An 18,171-nucleotide genomic window follows, 5' to 3' on the forward strand; every position below is an offset into this window, starting at 1 on the left:
AATTGAAGAACTAGTCTTTTGTGCTATCTCATAGGTCAGATGGTGATGAGCTCGCAGATATAAGCTAGCTACTTGACTCAGCTGTTGGAGGCGCGCCCTTAGACACCATCAGGGTTAGGGAACATGCTTCCAGTTTGCTATGCTTCTACAATAGCCCCCACTAAGGCCTTGTTCGGTTAATCCCATTAACCATGGATTGGATGAGATTGGAAAAAATTAAGAAAGAGTTTGATCTACTTGGGATTTAAACCCACTCAATCTCACCCAATCCATATGGATTGAGAGCTAACCGAACAAGCCCTAACTAAATAAATGATGTTTTAACTAGAGCAGGTTGAACCGCAAACACACAGTTACGATCAGCCCATTAAGTTGCATACATAAGAGTATCAAGTAGCAAACAAAAATTTATTAAAAACAACTGTGAAATTAAAAAAAAAGCAGCAGGTTTGAACGGCAAGCATTAATTAAGGAAGCACAACAGATTTGGTTTTCCAGCTTTATTAAATCAACGGTGTGATGCCTTCATGCTGCCTCAACTCACCAAAGCTAACTATCATTATCAGTTCTCACCTGCAGTGAAACAAGAAACAAGATGATGAAGGTGGCATCAATGTTTAATCTTGGCACTGTCACATTGGCTAGTAAAACTCATGCAGGTAGGATTGTTCGCAAAAAAAAAAAAAAAAAAGAGGACCAAACTTCCTCCATCAAACGATTACCCCAAGGAACCATAGTCGGTAGTAAGAACCCTGGTTGCACAACCAGTCATAAAGATGGCTACTGGGAAAATGTATGATCACTAGCCATAGCCACTTAATGGAAAGAAAGCTACACTACAGAACTGTGGCCATAAAAGGATGACTGTGTAGGAACCAAAAAATCCAATTATAATGGGTAACAAGCAATTAATGAGGAAATAAACTGAAAACGCCATTGACTGACAAAAGCCCATGACTGGATGTGCTGTTGATCACATACCACCAGAGTGCAAGCTAATTGCTGGTCTTAAGGCACTGTTGACGCCTTTTTGGAGCGCCAAACACTCAAGAAGAACCGGCGGCGGTGCTCTCTGCACAGGGGCGGACGGTCCGCGCGCAGGGGCCGGACGGTCCGCGGCCTGGTGCGAGGCGCGGTGGTGCTCTCTGCGCAGGGGCAGACTGTCCGCGGCCTGTGGCCGGACGGTCCGCGGCCTGGTGCGCGGCTAGGGCTTCTCTGCCTGACGGTCGGACGGTCCGCGCCCTGGGGGCCGGACGGTCCGCGCGTACGCAGAGGCGGCGGAAGTCGCCGGCGGCGCCTGGATCTCGCTCCCGGGAGGGACCCCGTCGGGGAGGAGAGATCCTAGGTGGTGTCTAGGCTCGGGCCGGCCGACCTAGACTCCTCTAATCGACGTAGAGCCGAAGAGAGACGAAGAATTTGAGGATTGGGAGGCTAAACCTAAACTAGACTAGAACTACTCCTAGGATAAAATGCGAATAAAAGTTGTATTGATTCGATTGATGATGATTACAAATCGGCCGTAGACCTCTCTATTTATAGAGGAGGGGGGCTGGACCCTTTACACAACTGATTCCGAGCTAATCCCGCGAATATAGCTAACAACCGTAGCACAAAACTCGGAACCCTAATCTGTTCTGCGCACGCGCGGACCGTCCGGCCCACAGGCGCGGACCGTCCGGACCGCGGACCGTCCGGCCTCAGGGCCGGACCGTCCGCACGCTCAATTCTGGTTCGAACATATGCCCCCCTGCCTTTTGGTGGAGCTGGGCGAACCAAAAGCAACTAACTCGATGTTATCACATCGGTTTTCTTAGGCATCTTGCCACTTACTAGGATGGTACGCAGTGGCCTTGGTCTCGATGGTTGACTCAACGGACGCGATCCCTTTAGATTTGATCGAACTGTCAGTCCCAACATCGCCGAGCGTCATACTGGTCCTGACCAATTCGTCACCTTGTCTTCCTAATTCTCTAAGTGTTCTGGCGTAGCTCCGTAGTCGACCAGGTCTTCTCCTTGCAGGTCGTCTTCCTCCATGGGCGTCGGTACGTCGTCGGAGGTGTCTTGGTGTAGTGCGGATGGTTTGGCCTCAGGGGTCGGATGGTCCGCGTCCTGTGCAGATGATCCGGCCTTTATAGCCGGACAGTCTACCATACCTGCAGAGAGATGCACAGTTGTTGTTTTATTTACTATCTTTGTGGCCGTTTGACTTTTCTCAACGGCCTTTGGTCTCCATCTCTTTTGCGGTGGCGGATACTGCGGATGCGTGTCATTGAATATTCTTTCTGCCTCTTTTTCCTGATTCTCCTTTGCTCTGAGGCGCTGTAATTTTCGCTTTTGCGATCGTGTCAATTCCGATGGACACCATCGGGGCATGGAGTATTTTGGATCGGCTATTTTATTGACAGTCGTACTTTCTTTTTTGTTTGTGTTGGCCGATTCACCAAAAATCATCGGCCCTTCGTTATTTTGTTGTACGACGACATCTGTCGCTCCTATTTTAATGACCTCTCCCTTTTTCGTACTGTTGGAGGTTATAGCTGTATGTCCCCCTGCCGGATTAGTCAGCCTTTGGGGCTGAGTTGTTCGGCAATCTTGCTGGGCCTGTGCTCGTGGACCAGATTGAGGGGCTCTCAATCGGTCTTGTACTGGAGGTGTCAACCTATTGAATACAGATGTTTGGGGTGCCCCCCAAGCGGGGTACTGTGGCATCCCAAATGGATATGGTGGCATGCCCCACATTTGATTTGGGACATATGGTGGAGGTATGTATGTGTATGGATATGACATAGGTGGATATGGTGGTGGAGGTGTCCATGCAGGTACGTTAGGTCTTAATTGAACATTATGACCTTCCGTCCTTTCCGATTGGTGTGGTGGTCCAATCGGCCTAACCTGCCGTCGCACCTGGGTGGGTAAGCGAGGTCCCTTTGGTGGCCGGTCACTGGAGCCAGCCTTCTTTTTCACATATTTAGACAATAATTGATCAAAGGTCGGGCTAGATTTTACCAACCGACCAGTTGCCTTGAATGTGTTAGTTTTCCACGTACCTATTTCTGGTCGTCGTGGTTTGAAGGTACGTGGTTGCCGCGGCTCTTTGACGTTGCCGGACCGTCCGTCGGAACGCTTCGAACCGTCCGGTGATGTTACGGACCGTCCGCGCCTAGACACCAGACCGTCCGCGATGCGTAGTATGGGTTCTCGCGCATATCCCCTTGTCTGTGCTTGCCCCCCAGCGCTGGAGTTTGTGATGGTTACCTTCAGTGTCTCCCCTCCATCAGGAGTCTTCTCGGCCATCACTTTCCTGCAAGAAATTTTGTTGTTTCCATCGGCCTCCCGTGCGTTGCCGATGATGACTTCTTTGTCTTTGCCCTTATCGGCTGTGTTGGGCCGAATTAGGACCTTTTTGCCATTAAAGTCGATCACATTCATTGGGAAGGGCTCCGTGTCCTCCTGAAATTTCAATCGTCCCTCATTAATGGCCGATTGAATTTGTCGTCGGAACACATTACAATCATTAGTGGCATGTGAAAATGAGTTGTGCCACTTGCAGTATGCGCGACGCTTTAGTTCGTCGGCAGGTGGAACGATATAATCAATTTTAATGTTACCATTTTTTAGTAATTCATCGAATATCTTATCACATTTGCCGACATTAAATGTAAACTTAACCTCCTCTTGTCGTTCCTTTTGAACTGACTGCAAGGAGTAGCAAGCCGAAGATTTGGCCTGCTCGGGCCAAACTATTTCGGCAGTGTAAACTTTCTTTGGTTCATCGTCCGAACTACTTTGATTGTGTTCTACTATAGGGACATTATGATGAACCGTTCTGACTAGTTCTTTGCTTCGGTTTTCACAAGCCGAAGCTCTCTGATGTAATTGTGCTAGAGTAAAGAACTGGATGCCTTCTAATCTCTCTTTTAAATAATAGCGCAATCCATCAAAGGCTATTCCCGCCAGTTGTTTATCTGTTAGATGAATTTGAAAGCATCGGTTTCTCGTATCCTGGAATCTCCGGATATAATCACTAACCGATTCATCCTTCTCTTGTCGTAGGGTCACTAAGTCTACTAAATCTAGCTCATAATCACCAGAGAAGAAGTGTTCATGAAATTTTTGCTCTAAGTCTCCCCATGACAAAATGGAATTAGGAGGGAGCGTGGCATACCATGTGAATGCAGTCCCTGTTAAGGATAATGAAAATAAACGCACACGGAATGCTTCGGTGTCAGCCAATTCTCCTAATTGTGCTAGGAACTGGCCTATGTGCTCACGCGTGCTCTTTCCTTGGTCACCCGAAAACTTTGCAAACTCGGGTATCCTAGTTCCCTGTGGGTATGGGTGGTGATCAAATCGGCTGTCATAAGGCTTCCGATATGATTGCCCCCCATGGATCATGCTTACTCCGAGCTTATCTCGGAACGCCCCGGCTATTTCTTCTCTCACTATACCAATGGCAGCCGGTGCAAGACCACCGGCTCTCTGGTCAAACATAGGTGGGGTTGGTTGCATGTTAGTATGTTGTCGTTTCCCCCATTGGTTTGAGCTACGTGGTGCATTTCCATTTGCGCTATATGGCTCATATGTTTGATCGTTTCTTTCCGGCCTTCTAGGTGGGGCCGGGAAGCTTTCCTGGGCTCTGGATCCTGAATTAATGGGCTGGTGCATTGCATAATGTGATGGGAAGTGTTGTTGGGACGGGCGAGGATTCAGGTAATAATCCCCCTCAAAAGACTCATGCGCGGACTGTCCGGATACGTACCCGGACCGTCCGTGATTATATGCGGACCGTCCGTCGTTGTATGCGGACCGTCCGACTGGATAGTTTAAATTCGGTGCCCTATGTGGTGGCTCGGGTGCGTGTCTAGGTAACTCATTAAAAATGGGCCCGACTGTGGCTGACCCGGACGGTCCGCGCTCGCGAGCGGACGGTCCGGACATGTGTAGATCGGCTGGTTTACTGCCGATTTGCGTTTGCTCAGGGTACGTGTCCATCGGCATCCCATAAGGGGGTTGTGACTGGTCGTGACAACCTTTAGCCGATGTATTACGTGTATTATCTCCTAATTCAACCTCGTGTGAAGGAAAATTTGCTATACTAGATTTATCAAATGCACGTACTAGTCTCCTACAATCGTTTTGCATAACCCCTATGATATTTTGCATCTGTTCTCGCTGTTCGTCTATGTAAGCTTTAAGAGATTGGAGTTCGTTGGTGCTACTTACATTTGGGGTAATCGTAGTAGGTCGGAGCGAAGCCAGATCTGTCGCCCGTTGCCGAACGACTTTGTTGTTCCTGTCCACTTTGAAGTCAGCCAGGAACTTCGCCTTTGCTTCTTGGATCAGCTGCTCCTGGCGCTCCTCGAACAGAAGTTGTTCTTCAGCCGGCAAGGCTTCCCATGTCGGTGTGATGATATTGCTGGTGGAAACCTCAGAGCTATCTTTTGAACCGGCCATTGAGGGCCGATTTGATAGGTCTATATGTGTTGTCCCCAGCGGAGTCGCCAAAAAGTATGTTGACGCCTTTTTGGAGCGCCAAACACTCAAGAAGAACCGGCGGCGGTGCTCTCTGCACAGGGGCGGACGGTCCGCGCGCAGGGGCCGGACGGTCCGCGGCCTGGTGCGAGGTGCGGTGGTGCTCTCTGCGCAGGGGCGGACTGTCCGCGGCCTGTGGCCGGACGGTCCGCGGCCTGGTGCGCGGCTAGGGCTTCTCTGCCTGACGGTCGGACGGTCCGCGCCCTGGGGGCCGGACGGTCCGCGCGTACGCAGAGGCGGCGGAAGTCGCCGGCGGCGCCTGGATCTCGCTCCCGGGAGGGACCCCGTCGGGGAGGAGAGATCCTAGGTGGTGTCTAGGCTCGGGCCGGCCGACCTAGACTCCTCTAATCGACGTAGAGCCGAAGAGAGACGAAGAATTTGAGGATTGGGAGGCTAAACCTAAACTAGACTAGAACTACTCCTAGGATAAAATGCGAATAAAAGTTGTATTGATTCGATTGATGATGATTACAAATCGGCCGTAGACCTCTCTATTTATAGAGGAGGGGGGCTGGACCCTTTACACAACTGATTCCGAGCTAATCCCGCGAATATAGCTAACAACCGTAGCACAAAACTCGGAACCCTAATCTGTTCTGCGCACGCGCGGACCGTCCGGCCCACAGGCGCGGACCGTCCGGACCGCGGACCGTCCGGCCTCAGGGCCGGACCGTCCGCACGCTCAATTCTGATTCGAACAGGCACCTACTACGTCAGTGATAGAGGAACCAAGGTAAAAAAAAGCATTTTCTGATATTCCATAAAATGAGTTGTACCTGGGGCAACAGCATCCGGATTCATCGCATACTTGGAGATGGTACTAGGGCGCAACACAAGACTCGGGCATCAGGTTCCCTTTCAGTGCCAAACTCAGCTGCGCCTCGTACATACTTGATTAAATCACCTAACCCTAAATCCATATGGAACTGGTAGAAAAGGAAGCTCAAAAATGGAATGTTCAGTTTTGAAAATCAGACTTGGGCAAATTTCAGACCTACTGGGTTTTGCAGTCTGAAGCAGTTTTGGGATGCTCCTTAAGGGCTGATCCTCATAGTTCTGGTTTATAAGTTCTGTACCAAAGTAGAAGTCCATACTTTGGTGTACAAGTTTGATTAAGGATAATACCACTAAAACCATTTGGATTCAGTGGTCCAAAGATTCAATGTTTTAAATCTGGATTCAGACTTAGCCCATTTTAGCACACTGAAAATGTGTGTTTGGCTCAATTTTGGAGCTCTCTGGTGCTTGATTCTTAAGGTATTAGGCCATACTGCTTATGACAAAGTTGAAGAGCATCTATTAGTGTGTAACTTTGCTTAAAAGAGAGGGGCTTGATGCTGTGCAAAATAAGGAGTAAAGTGCCCTCAAAGTCGATCTGTCAGACTGTGTAAAGGGAGTTCAGTTTCAGTTAACTGAATCTATGGTCTTAGGGAATCGAGCTCCACTTTGGGGCACTCTAACTGGTGATCCATGCATGTTTAGCTCTGGAATGCTATAGCAAAGTAAAAGCCCTATATATGGTGAACAATTTTGATGTGGACTGCCAGGTCTGTCCTTGTGTGGAAATTGGAGAAGAATGGAGATAAAGACAGGCCTGCAGTCGACTGAAGCAGATCAGGGAGAGTGAGTGTCTGCTGCAGAAAAATCTTCTCCCACTATGGACTCCAGCTGTTTGCAAGTGAGTTGGGATAGGGATAACTTGGTCTCAGGGAGGGGTTGATACCTTGGAATATGCCTTGGTGCCCATGGGTGAGTTGGAGAAGGAGTGAAGCTAATCTGTTGCTGACTGTGCTGTGTGTCTGTTTGTGTGTTGGCACACATGCAGTGAACTAAGCCATGTGTTTCCCTGTGTTTGTAGCCTTTGTGGAGCTGGGGAAGGCTGTCCACGTGCTTTTGTGCATGTAGTACTGGTCTTCAAGCTCACTTTTCCTATGGACATGTGGAGATCAAAAGGGTTTATCTCCTTGTTCTTTTTCTTTGCAAACTAGGTCCAGAGAAGTGTATCTCGGTTTTCTCTATGCTCTTCGACCAAAACTTGGTAGTCTAGCGTCTGCTAATGCTTTTGTAACCGAAGCAAGCCAACTAAAACTGTCCCACCGCCCAGAGCACACCCTTGCACTCCCTGCATCCAGATCGTGGTGACCACGCCCATTCCTTTTCGGTCTCATCGTGGCCAGCCGTTCTCAAGGTGACGCCTGCCCGACTGGTTTATGTTTTGTGGTCTCTATGCCATGGTGATGCTCACCGAGCTATTCCTTCGAACGCTACCGTAACAGGTTAACCGGAACATCGCCACGCCGCCAGTAAACACCGCCGAGGGAGTGTCTTCGCGTCGACCGACTAAATTGTTGTCTCTCCGAGCCAACCAATGTAAGAATTGGGTGTTAGGTGTCTTACTGATGCCCGTAGTGGCTTTTGATTAAGTGCTACCGTGGTGGGAGCCTCGGCCAGCCTCACCGGAGCTCGGTGTGCCGCCGCCACCGTGGCCAGAGGCGGTTTAGCTTGTTTGGGCCCGATTAACTTAAGGCATAAGATGTGTTAGCATCGGGGGTCGCGTAGGTGTGTTCGGTTTCACCAGAGATGACCGCCGCCGGCGAGTCTGTGCGAGGGATGGCCGGCGTCCGCGGTCCGCCGGAGTTGGTGTCGGGGTTAACGAAGTGCGAAAGGACAGAAACTCGGGAGCCTCGTTGTGATGTCAGTGGAACAGAGAAATAGGGCCCAGGGTCTTTGTTATTTAGCTGGATCAGCGAGGGGGTTTTTGCGCAGCGCGGGCGCAGGGCCGGTTTTCCCCGAGTTCGTGGGTCGAGCTCATTAGTTTCGGCCCAGTATTGTTGAATCTTTCTCTTTTTCTTTTAGCTGACAACTTATAAAATACACTAGAAAATGTAGAAAAATGATAAAATTGTGAAACCAATTTTGTTAGGACCATAAAATTGTGTAGTTTCTTCTAGAAACATTTTTATAATTTGCAGCAATAATTAGATTTTTGAGTATTTAAATGTGCCTCTAGAATGCATAAATGAATTTTAGAAATAACACTAGAACACCAAAAATTATGAAAATTTGTGGAAAGGTTATTTATCACTAATTTAGCCTCTGGTAAAAATTTGAAACTGTTTGGACTTGATTTTTTTTGACAAAGGGGAACACCCCCTATTTCATTAAGAAATAGAAACCGGACCAAGGTTTTTACAAGACCACAGTCTTAACCAACAGCCAAAAGCTGACAAGACTACCACATTTATCAGCTACGCAAGGGTTAAGCCCAACTAAGGGAACACAGTATTCCAGAAATACTTGAAAGACTGACAACCAGCCAAAGAGACAAACTAGAGACAAGTCCAAAAGCAGCCTGGACCAGCCACCAATAGCGACGACCAAAGCTAGGTTTTTATCTAACGAGGAAGATAAGCTGATTACATCAAAACAGTACAGAACTTGAAAAGATGCATCAACAGCCAAAATGTCACTGGAGGCGCCTATCGACCGGCTTCGAACCATGGGCTTTGCTGTAGATGTCACTTGTTATCTTTCGGATTCTGCGGCTTCCTTGTTCCACCAGTTTTTTTTCTCTTTGTCTGCCGAATAGACCAAGCATCAATCCAGTAACAACATGAAAAAATCATATTAGATGGATCATCAATCAGCTTAGCATTGAAGCAACAATCATTACGAGTACGCCAAATTGCCCAAAGGACAGCACCACACCCAAAGAGAACCAGTTTTTTTTTCAGTTTTATAAAAACTGTTAATCCAGGGACCAAAAAGGTCGGCCGTATCTTTGGGAGTAGAGGACAGATTAAAGGCAATTTGGATAATTCTCCAAATAAACCTGGCCACCGGACAATGAAAAAGCAAATGGTCTATGGACTCCAGAAGTCCACAAAAGATACAATCAAGGTTCCCTTGCCAGTGCGTTTTAAACAAATTATCTTTTGTCAGGATCTTCTTATTTCTGACCAACCACAGAAACACCTTAATTTTATGGGGAAGCCTGGGTTTCCACAAAAAATTCAAGGGAACATCAATAAGAGAATTCTTCATCATTTTGTAAAAGGAATTCACTGAAAAACCTTTACATCCCAACAACCACTTCGAAGAATCCTCATCTCCAGAAAGCAAGACATCACTACAACGGGTAATGAGGTCATTATAAGCCTCTCCTATATCACCAATAAGTCTTCTTCTGAACGTAAGCGACTGAAAGTTGGAGGAGATGACATTATGAACTGTGATATCCTTGTCATAAACGAATTCAAACAAGTTAGGGTACTTGTCAGTCAATTTTTCATTACCACACCAAATGTTTTTCCAGAAACTGGAGCTCTTTCCATTACCAATATTTTTTTACAATAATTATAATATTTGTCTCGAACTGAGAGGATACCTTTCCAGAAGTGAGAATCAGAAGGTCTCTTCTTCACAGAAATGATAGGTCTATTTTTAACATACTTGTTATGAACAATGGTTTGCCACAAACCACTAGAATTTTCTAGTCTCCAAAACCACTTCGCCAGCAAAGCTTCATTCATTTTTTGTAAATCTAGAACACCAAGACCACCCATATTTTTGGGAGAACTGACTAAATTCCACTCAGCCAAATGGTATTTTTTCTGATTGTGGCCACCCTGCCATAATAACCTTTTTCTAAAAATATCCATTTTTTTCAACACACCTTTGGGGCATTTGTACAAAGAGAGCATGTACATGGGACATTGGTGAGACTGCTGTTGATCAAAACTAATCGACCACCCAGACTAAGGAAACGACCTTGCCATGAGCCCAATTTGCTCTCAATTTTTTCTACTATGGGATCCCACAAAGATTTGAACAGCCTTTTGTTATCAATTGGGACCCCTAAGTATTTCATAGGGAGGCCACTTGGAGGGCAAGTAAAGATGCCAGCATACAAATGCTCTCTATTAATATAATTTCCCAAGCAAATAATTTCACTTTTATGAAAGTTAATCTTAAGGCCAGACATCTGTTCAAAAATACAGAGAATAAACTTCAGATTTCTAGCATTTTCAAGATAATCTTGCAGCAAAAAATAGTGTCATCAGCATATTGTAAACAGCAACAACCACCAGAAATAATATGTGGGATGAGACCTTTGATAATACCTTCATCTTTAGCTTTTTGAATCAAGCAAGCAAGACCATCAGCTGCCACATTAAAAAGGAGTGGGGAAAAAGGATCACCTTGGCAAACACCCTTATGTGTTTTAAAATAGGGACCAACCACATCATTAGTTCTGATAGCAACTTTACCACCTTTCACAGTCTTCAGCACCCAATCACTCCATTTATCACCAAAGCCTTTCTTAATCATCATATTATGAAGATATTTCCAATTAACCTTGTCATAAGCTTTTTCAAAATCAACTTTAAAAATCACTCCATTCTGTTTCTTCCGTTTTACTTCATGGATAATCTCATGAAGTGAAAGGACACCATCTATGATATATCTTCCTTTGATAAATCCATACTGGAGGTCACTAATCACAGAGGTGATGCAGCGAGCCAACCTATTAGTCAGAACTTTGGTAATAATTTTGTAACATACGTTAAGCAAACAAATAGGTCGAAAGGCTTTAATATCAGTCGCATCAGGGACGTCTGGGATAAGAGTGACTATCCCAAAATTAAGTCTCTCAATATTAAGTGAACCATCATGAAAGGAATTAAAGAGATTAAACAAATCACTTTTAATGACTTCCCAGAATTCCTGAAAAAATTCAGAAGGGAAACCATCAGGACCCGGAGCACTGTTGTGTTTCAGAGCAAACACCACTTCTTTGATCTCCTCCAAAGAGAAAGGACTAATAAGAAGGTTTCTGTCTCCCTCCTCAAGCTGCTTCATGTCCAAATTAGCCAAAGAAATACTTGAATCTTGAGAAGGGCCAAAGAGATCTTTATAGAAAGAAGTCGCCAGTTGGTTAATGCCATGATCATCATGTGCCAAAATATCACCATGATAAAGAGTTAAGATCTTAAGTTTCCTCTTTTTATGCTTGGCTAGAAAATGGAAGTACTTAGAGTTCTCATCACCGTCTAACAAGAACTTATCTCTAGCTTTCTGTATGAGGCTAATGTTTTCCTCATCAACAATCTTCTTGAGGTTAGATTCCAGGTCAAGTTTCACAAATCTATCAGCATCTGACAAACCCGAAGTCTCACTGATTTTATCAAGGGTGTCAATTTTTTCAATCAGATATTTTTTCAGCTTCTTGTAGTGACCTACAATATTATTATTCCAACCTTTAAGCTTTTGTCTCAGACATTTCAGTTTCAGCTTCCACACATCAAGGCTATGGGTCGCACCCACTGGGAGAGACCAATTACTTTTCACTAAGTTGTGAAAGTCCAGTCTAAGCTTCCAGCACAGCTCGTATCTAAAGTCCTTACGCGCAATGGAGATAGCATCAGTTTGAAGACAAAGGGGAGCATGATCCGAGAAGGATCTATTCAAACCACGAACACTGATATTGTTATAAGCAAGATCCCAGTCAGGACTGGCCAAAAATCTATCTAACTTTTCAAACGTAGGATCACTACGGTTGTTAGACCACATATACAATCTATTTTTCAATTCAAATTCCACTAGACCATGATGGTCTATGATACTATTAAACAAGGAGCTCCACTTACTGAGGCTGCCCGGTTTATTTTTTTCCTCAGCTTTTCTGAGGATGTTAAAGTCACCACCAATAAGCAGGGGGACCTGACTTCTCGAGCAGACCGCAGACAGTTCACTGAGAAATCGGCTTTTATGTTCCTTTTGAGCAGCCCCATACACATTGACAAAATTCCAAATAAGATTTTTTTCTCTGTGGAGAACAAGAGTGCGAGTCAAAAATTCTCCAGCTTCAAATTCTCTGACATCAAACACCTCAGAGTTAAATCCCACTAAAAGGCCACCCGATCTCCCATTAGGAGGAGAGGAAAACCATGCAAAAAGTTTGTTACCAGCAAGCGAGGACAAGAGAGAATCATTGAAATGATATTTTTAGTTTCCTGTAAACCAATAAAATCAACCTTTTCCTCTCTAATGATTTCTCTCAAGAAATCAAACTTAGTACTCTGACCCAACCCCTGACAATTCCAGATAAGGCCAATCATTTTTAAATCGGATCTGGGGGAGGTCAGAAAGGTCAGACACCCAATTTTTAGTAGATGTATATCTACTTTTTGGGGAAGCTTTTCTTTTGGTTGTTTTTTCCGATGTTTTATTTTCCTTCCTTTTCTTAAAATCATAACATCAAGGAAATCCTGATCATTGTTTATATCTGAATCATCATGGACACTGCTATCCACATCTTTGTGATCATCAATGAGGGGGACCTCCAAATTTGAAGTATTATTTTTTTTACAAGCTTGAATTGCCAGAATTTTTTTTGGAAAGTTCCAGCTCTTTGATCAACTCCAGATTATCTATTGCAGCAGTTTCAGAAGGACCCAAAGAAACTCCTAATTTATTAGCTATATCTAGCAAGTCAACATTATTAGAATCAAGCAGAGAAAAAGAGTTAGTATACATACCTTTGTTAAGGAAGGCATCTTTGGCTTCAGCTCTGGAGATAGCTTTATCGGCCACCTTCACATCATCATTCTTCTCCAGCCTTGAGCTTTTTCTGATGCCATCAGAGATGTTGATGGGCATGTCCAGAGATTTTTTACCTTTCACATCCTGTAAAACCTCATCATTGGGGGGGATCGAGATCATAGCACCAATCTTGGACTGAAAGTCTGTTTGATCCTCCTCCATGTCTTTAGCAAATTCTTCAAGATCTTGAGAACTCAGCAGATCATCTTCATTTGGGTCAAAATCCACTTTCTCATCACTGAGGTTATCAAGTTTCTGATCCTCATCAGGAATATTTTTGGAAATCTCAAGGTTGGGTTCAGAAAGTTTGGCAGACTCTTTGCCTTGAGAAGAAGACTCCCCTAATTTGGGATTAGGAGTAAGATCAGTATCCTGGGTTTCTTCTTCCACATTTTTAGGTTTTTTCCCAGATTTGTCAAATAATGGGTCATTGGTCCCATGAATTTGAACAGAAGCTCTCTTGCCCAGGTTCACTGAATCATCATTCCAACCCTCATCATAGATTGATTCAATTCTAAAGAAGATATCATACAGGAAGGGCTTGACTGCCACTTCCACCATAGGTGGAATCATAGCCACACTTTTTATGTGGATTTTGAATCTCACAATATCATCAGAGTCCAAGGACATGAGGTCAACTTCCTCAACAGCCCCAATCATTGAGCCAATTTCGCAAATCAACTGATAATTTTGTAGTTCCTCAGGGACATTCTCAGCAATAACCCACACAGTATGAAGTCTAGATTTGGGCTTGGCCCGAGAACTCCAAGGCACAACAACAATCTTGGCACCAGACATCTTCATCTTAAGCTCAGGGAAACTTATCATTTCATCAAGGCATTCTTGAGAGGGGAATTGCATCAGAAATCCAGAATGACATTTAGTAGCCTTCCACATCTTACCCCAAGGGAAATGGAAACCAAAATCTCTTTCAAGATCTTCTGTCGAAACCAACCCCTCAATCACTTTAACCAGACCGATGAAAACCCTTTTTGGTTTTTTGGTCAATGGTTTAGCGAAATGAGACAAGTAAAACCCTAATCCATCAGCAGCCATACCAACTATGGGCATGGTGGGTTTGTTTTGCTTAGGTAGAACACAACGAGATGTAACATGAGTCTTCTTACGGCATATATCACACCACAATGCGTTAAAGCAATTTCTAGCATGATGCCCTTCAACACCACATTTCTGACAGAAAGTAGGACGAACAAGATCGACATCTTTCTTCAGAGGTAAAGGAGAAACGATAGGGTTACCTGTTTGAGTTCCTTCGCCGGGGAAGTGAGAGCACCTAGAGGGGGGGGGGTGAATAGGTGATCCTGTAAAACTTAAAACTTAAGCCACAAAACTTGGTTAAGTGTTAGCACAATAATTACCAAGTGGCTAGAGAGAAGATCTTGCACAATACGATAACCACAAAGAGTTCAACACAGAGAAGACACAGTGGTTTATCCCGTGGTTCGGCCAAGTACAAAACTTGCCTACTCCACGTTGTGGCGTCCCAACGGACGAGAGTTGCACTCAACTCCTCTCAAGTGATCCAATGATCAACTTGAATACCACGATGTTTTGCTTTTCTTTTCTTATCCCGTTCGCGAGGAATCTCCACAACTTGGAGCCTCTCGCCCTTACACTTTTGATGTTCACAAAGAATCACGGAGTAAGGGAGGGATGAGCAACGCACATAAGACTCAAAAATCAGAGCAACAACACGCACACAAGTCGCAACAAGAGCTCGCAACACAACCCAATGAGTTTACAACTCAACTAGAGCTCTAGATGCTATCACAAAGAAACAAATGCGTGGAATCGAAGTCTCGGTGCTTAGGATTGCTTTGAGTATGCTTGGTGTTCTCCTCCATGCGCCTAGGGGTCCCTTTTATAGCCCCAAGGCAGCTAGGAGCCGTTGAGAGCAATCTGGGAAGGCAAATCTTGCCTTCTGTCGTCTGCGCACCGGACAGTCCGGTGCACACCGGACACTGTCCGGTGCCCGATTTCTTTCCTTAACTGGCGCAGTCGACCGTTGGCAGCCAGAGAGCCGTTGGCGCACCGGACAGTCCGGTGCACCCTTCTAGTCATTGGCTCGGCCACGTGTCCCGCGCAGATCGCGCGGCCGACCGTTGGCCCGGCCGACCGTTGGCTCACCGGACAGTCCGGTGCACACCGGACAGTCCGGTGAATTATAGCCGTACGTCGCCGGTGAATTCCCGAGAGCGGCCAGTTCGCTCGAGCCAGCCTGGCGCACCGGACACTGTCCGGTGCACCACCGGACAGTCCGGTGCTCCCAGACTGAGCAGAGTCTTGGCTGCTCGAGCCAAGACAATTCCAATTCGATTTTTCCTGTTTCCACCACTTAGACATAATACATTAGTCTCTAAAACAATGTACTAAGTCTGAGAAACATACCTTTATCCTTGATTTGTACTTTGTCCACCATTTTACACTTAGGCACTTGTGTTGGACACTAAATTACCAAAATACTTAGAGATGGCCCAAAGGCACATTTCCCTTTCAGGAAGGGGACAACAGACCCTCTTGTTGCTCAGCTTTTCCGAGTGTAGGCTTCAACTTCCAACTGAGGTTTCTTGCCCTGTTCCAAGATTGAGGCCCCCGCGGATTCTCTTTAGGACCCCATCGATCCCACTGGGGGTTCTGAGGATTCTTGCCCTTCGGATCCATCGCAGAGTCTTTCGAAGGACTTCAAAAACCACCAGAACCCAGACGAGGCCACTCCTCTTCAACCACCAGCGGGCGAAAGGACGAAACACACCACCCTCCGCTAAAACTAGACCTCGCCGAGACCGGGAGCGACCAGAGATGCGAGAGGAAGGCGGCGCAATGGGGAAACAAGTGCGATCCGATGAAATCCAAGGGAAACCCTAATCTGGATGTAGGGTTTTCAGGCGGAGTAGTCGGTGGGGGAGACGACTCGCGCGTGGAGAAGTGAGACCGAGCAGGGAGCGGCGACACCCCCGTGCTCCACCCAACCCAAGTCAATCGCGGATCCGAGGGCCGTTCCGCAGCGCGAGACGGGGCACTGTAGCCCTAGGCCAGGAGACACCGCGGGGAAACCGGCCCAACATCAATTACCCGCGCGACAACACACCAATCGCCATAGGAGGGAGGGGGAATGGCACGGGAGTAAGAAGGGTCGGCCCAGGGGACCGAACGCCATTTTTTTTTGCCTTGCGCCGCATCCGACTAGCCGGCCACCGTGGTCGTTTGGACTTGATTTGATCAGAGAACCTTGAAATAACTAAATTAAGAAGTTTAAATTAATAACACTTGGTGTTAATATATGTTTATCTCAAAATTGGAACTCTATAAATTGAAGAACAACAAGTTTGGTAAATTTTAGTATGTTTGCTTCTCTGATTGGTCCAAGTAAGTTTAGTTTGGGGCTCTTGTAGCAAGGTTTGGTAATATGGAAGTATGTGTATACTTAGCAGATGCTTGTTTTAAAGTATTTATACTTCCTACCTCTCCTTTATGAAAGTTTGCATCTCATACCATTACATAAGCATGCATGTACTTGTAATTGATTTGTAGAGCACCTAGAAGATGAAGTTGAAGTGGAAGTAGAAGGAGAACAAATTCCCCAACCAGAAGCTTCTACATCTGAAGTTCCTCCTGAAGGTCCTTCTGAAGAACCTCCTCCTGAGAACAGGGCTTATTTTGATATCTGTGGTGAGGTGGTAGTGTCTCCTCCACATCAAGGCAAGCCTCGGTGCATTTAACCAATTTCCTTGCATTTTCAAAGCTTTTATCACTTATATGATGCATTAGGTGATAGGAGTTGAATGATTAAACACTTGTTGCATAAATCATTCCTTGGAATATTCCACCGCCACCACAATGGAGCCAGTTTGCATCCACACTAGCTCTGCCACCACAGTTCAACACCCCTCCGACACATATACCGACACCTAGAGATAGGGTACGTTTGATAACTCTCGATGAATTTATACACTTGTATACTTTTTGATATTTGCATTTAACGTGTTGATATTTGCTAACTTGCATAGGTTATGCTCGAAGCGTGTGGTAGTGGGTCTGATCCCACAGCAGGGACTGGATTTGTTGACTCCCTCTTCGCGTTCCCTTCTCCTGGTGGTGGTGGCGGCAGCGGTCAAAGCTCTAACCACCCAAGTGGTGGTTATCTCTAAACACTTGAACTCGTGCACGCTATGTTTCTTAACTCGTTGACTCTATGTTTTTTGCGAACTAAACACTTGAACTTATGTCGTACTTTCTATTTGAAATGTTTGTGTAAACTATGTTGGTGAATGTTATGTTTGTAATTCGTGAATTGATTATGAATGCATGTGTTTGTAATGTGTCTGTTCTGTGTGATATATATGTTATGTGTGCAATTGTGCAGAAATAGTGACCTAATTTAGTGCTGGTTTTGTAGCAGTATAGGGTAATTCTCGTCGGCCCAGTTAATTCCCGTCGGCTATGGTTGAACCGACGGGAATTAACAATTAATTCCCGTCGGCCAGGTAGGGCCGATGGGAATTAATTAGTAACTCCTTTCGGCTATGTAGGGCCGACGTGGATTAATTAATAACTCCCGTTGGTTGTCCTGGCCGATGGGGATTAAGTATTCCTGTCAGCGACCGACAGGAATAATCTTATCCCCGACATCTGACGCCTGTCGGCTTACAACCGACGGGAATAAGCCCTAAACCGACGGGAATTAAGTGTTTTCCTGTAGTGATTGGTCATCGACTAGAGACTCCTTTACCTGACCCACATATTTTTCCTTCCATAGATCATATTCTCGGATTTCTGGTCGAGCCCATTTCTTCGTCAAAAATCCATAGGTGTTAGCCTTTGGTATTACTGAAAACGGTCGTTCTTGGCCATTTTGGTCAAAAATTTGGGTCGTATGCGCATTGATCATCGACGACATTCTCATACACCTTACCCCACAAATGTTTTCTTGCCATAAATCACATTATTGGATCTTTGGTGGAGACCATTTCTACGTCGAAAATCCATACGTGTTAGCCTTTGGTATTAGTGAAC

At 45.6% G+C, this 18,171-nt stretch overlaps 2 long non-coding RNA genes across 2 annotated transcripts; one reads left to right on the plus strand and one right to left on the minus strand.

The window, feature by feature from the left end:
* Nucleotides 1-334: 334 nt before the first annotated feature.
* On the minus strand, nt 335-7,200 carry LOC109946122 (uncharacterized). The gene is made up of 2 exons (XR_002269386.3): nt 6,309-7,200; nt 335-573 (listed from the first exon to the last, which is right to left on the minus strand). It is a non-coding gene; the product is annotated as an uncharacterized lncRNA (long non-coding RNA).
* A 198-nt stretch (nt 7,201-7,398) lies between these two features.
* Nucleotides 7,399-17,475, plus strand: LOC118477039 (uncharacterized). Its single transcript, XR_004858003.1, has 3 exons — nt 7,399-7,720; nt 7,809-7,902; nt 16,690-17,475. It is a non-coding gene; the product is annotated as an uncharacterized lncRNA (long non-coding RNA).
* The last annotated feature ends 696 nt before the right edge of the window (nt 17,476-18,171 follow it).

This window comes from Zea mays, chromosome 4, assembly GCF_902167145.1.
Source record: "Zea mays cultivar B73 chromosome 4, Zm-B73-REFERENCE-NAM-5.0, whole genome shotgun sequence".
NCBI classification, from domain to species: domain Eukaryota; kingdom Viridiplantae; phylum Streptophyta; class Magnoliopsida; order Poales; family Poaceae; genus Zea; species Zea mays.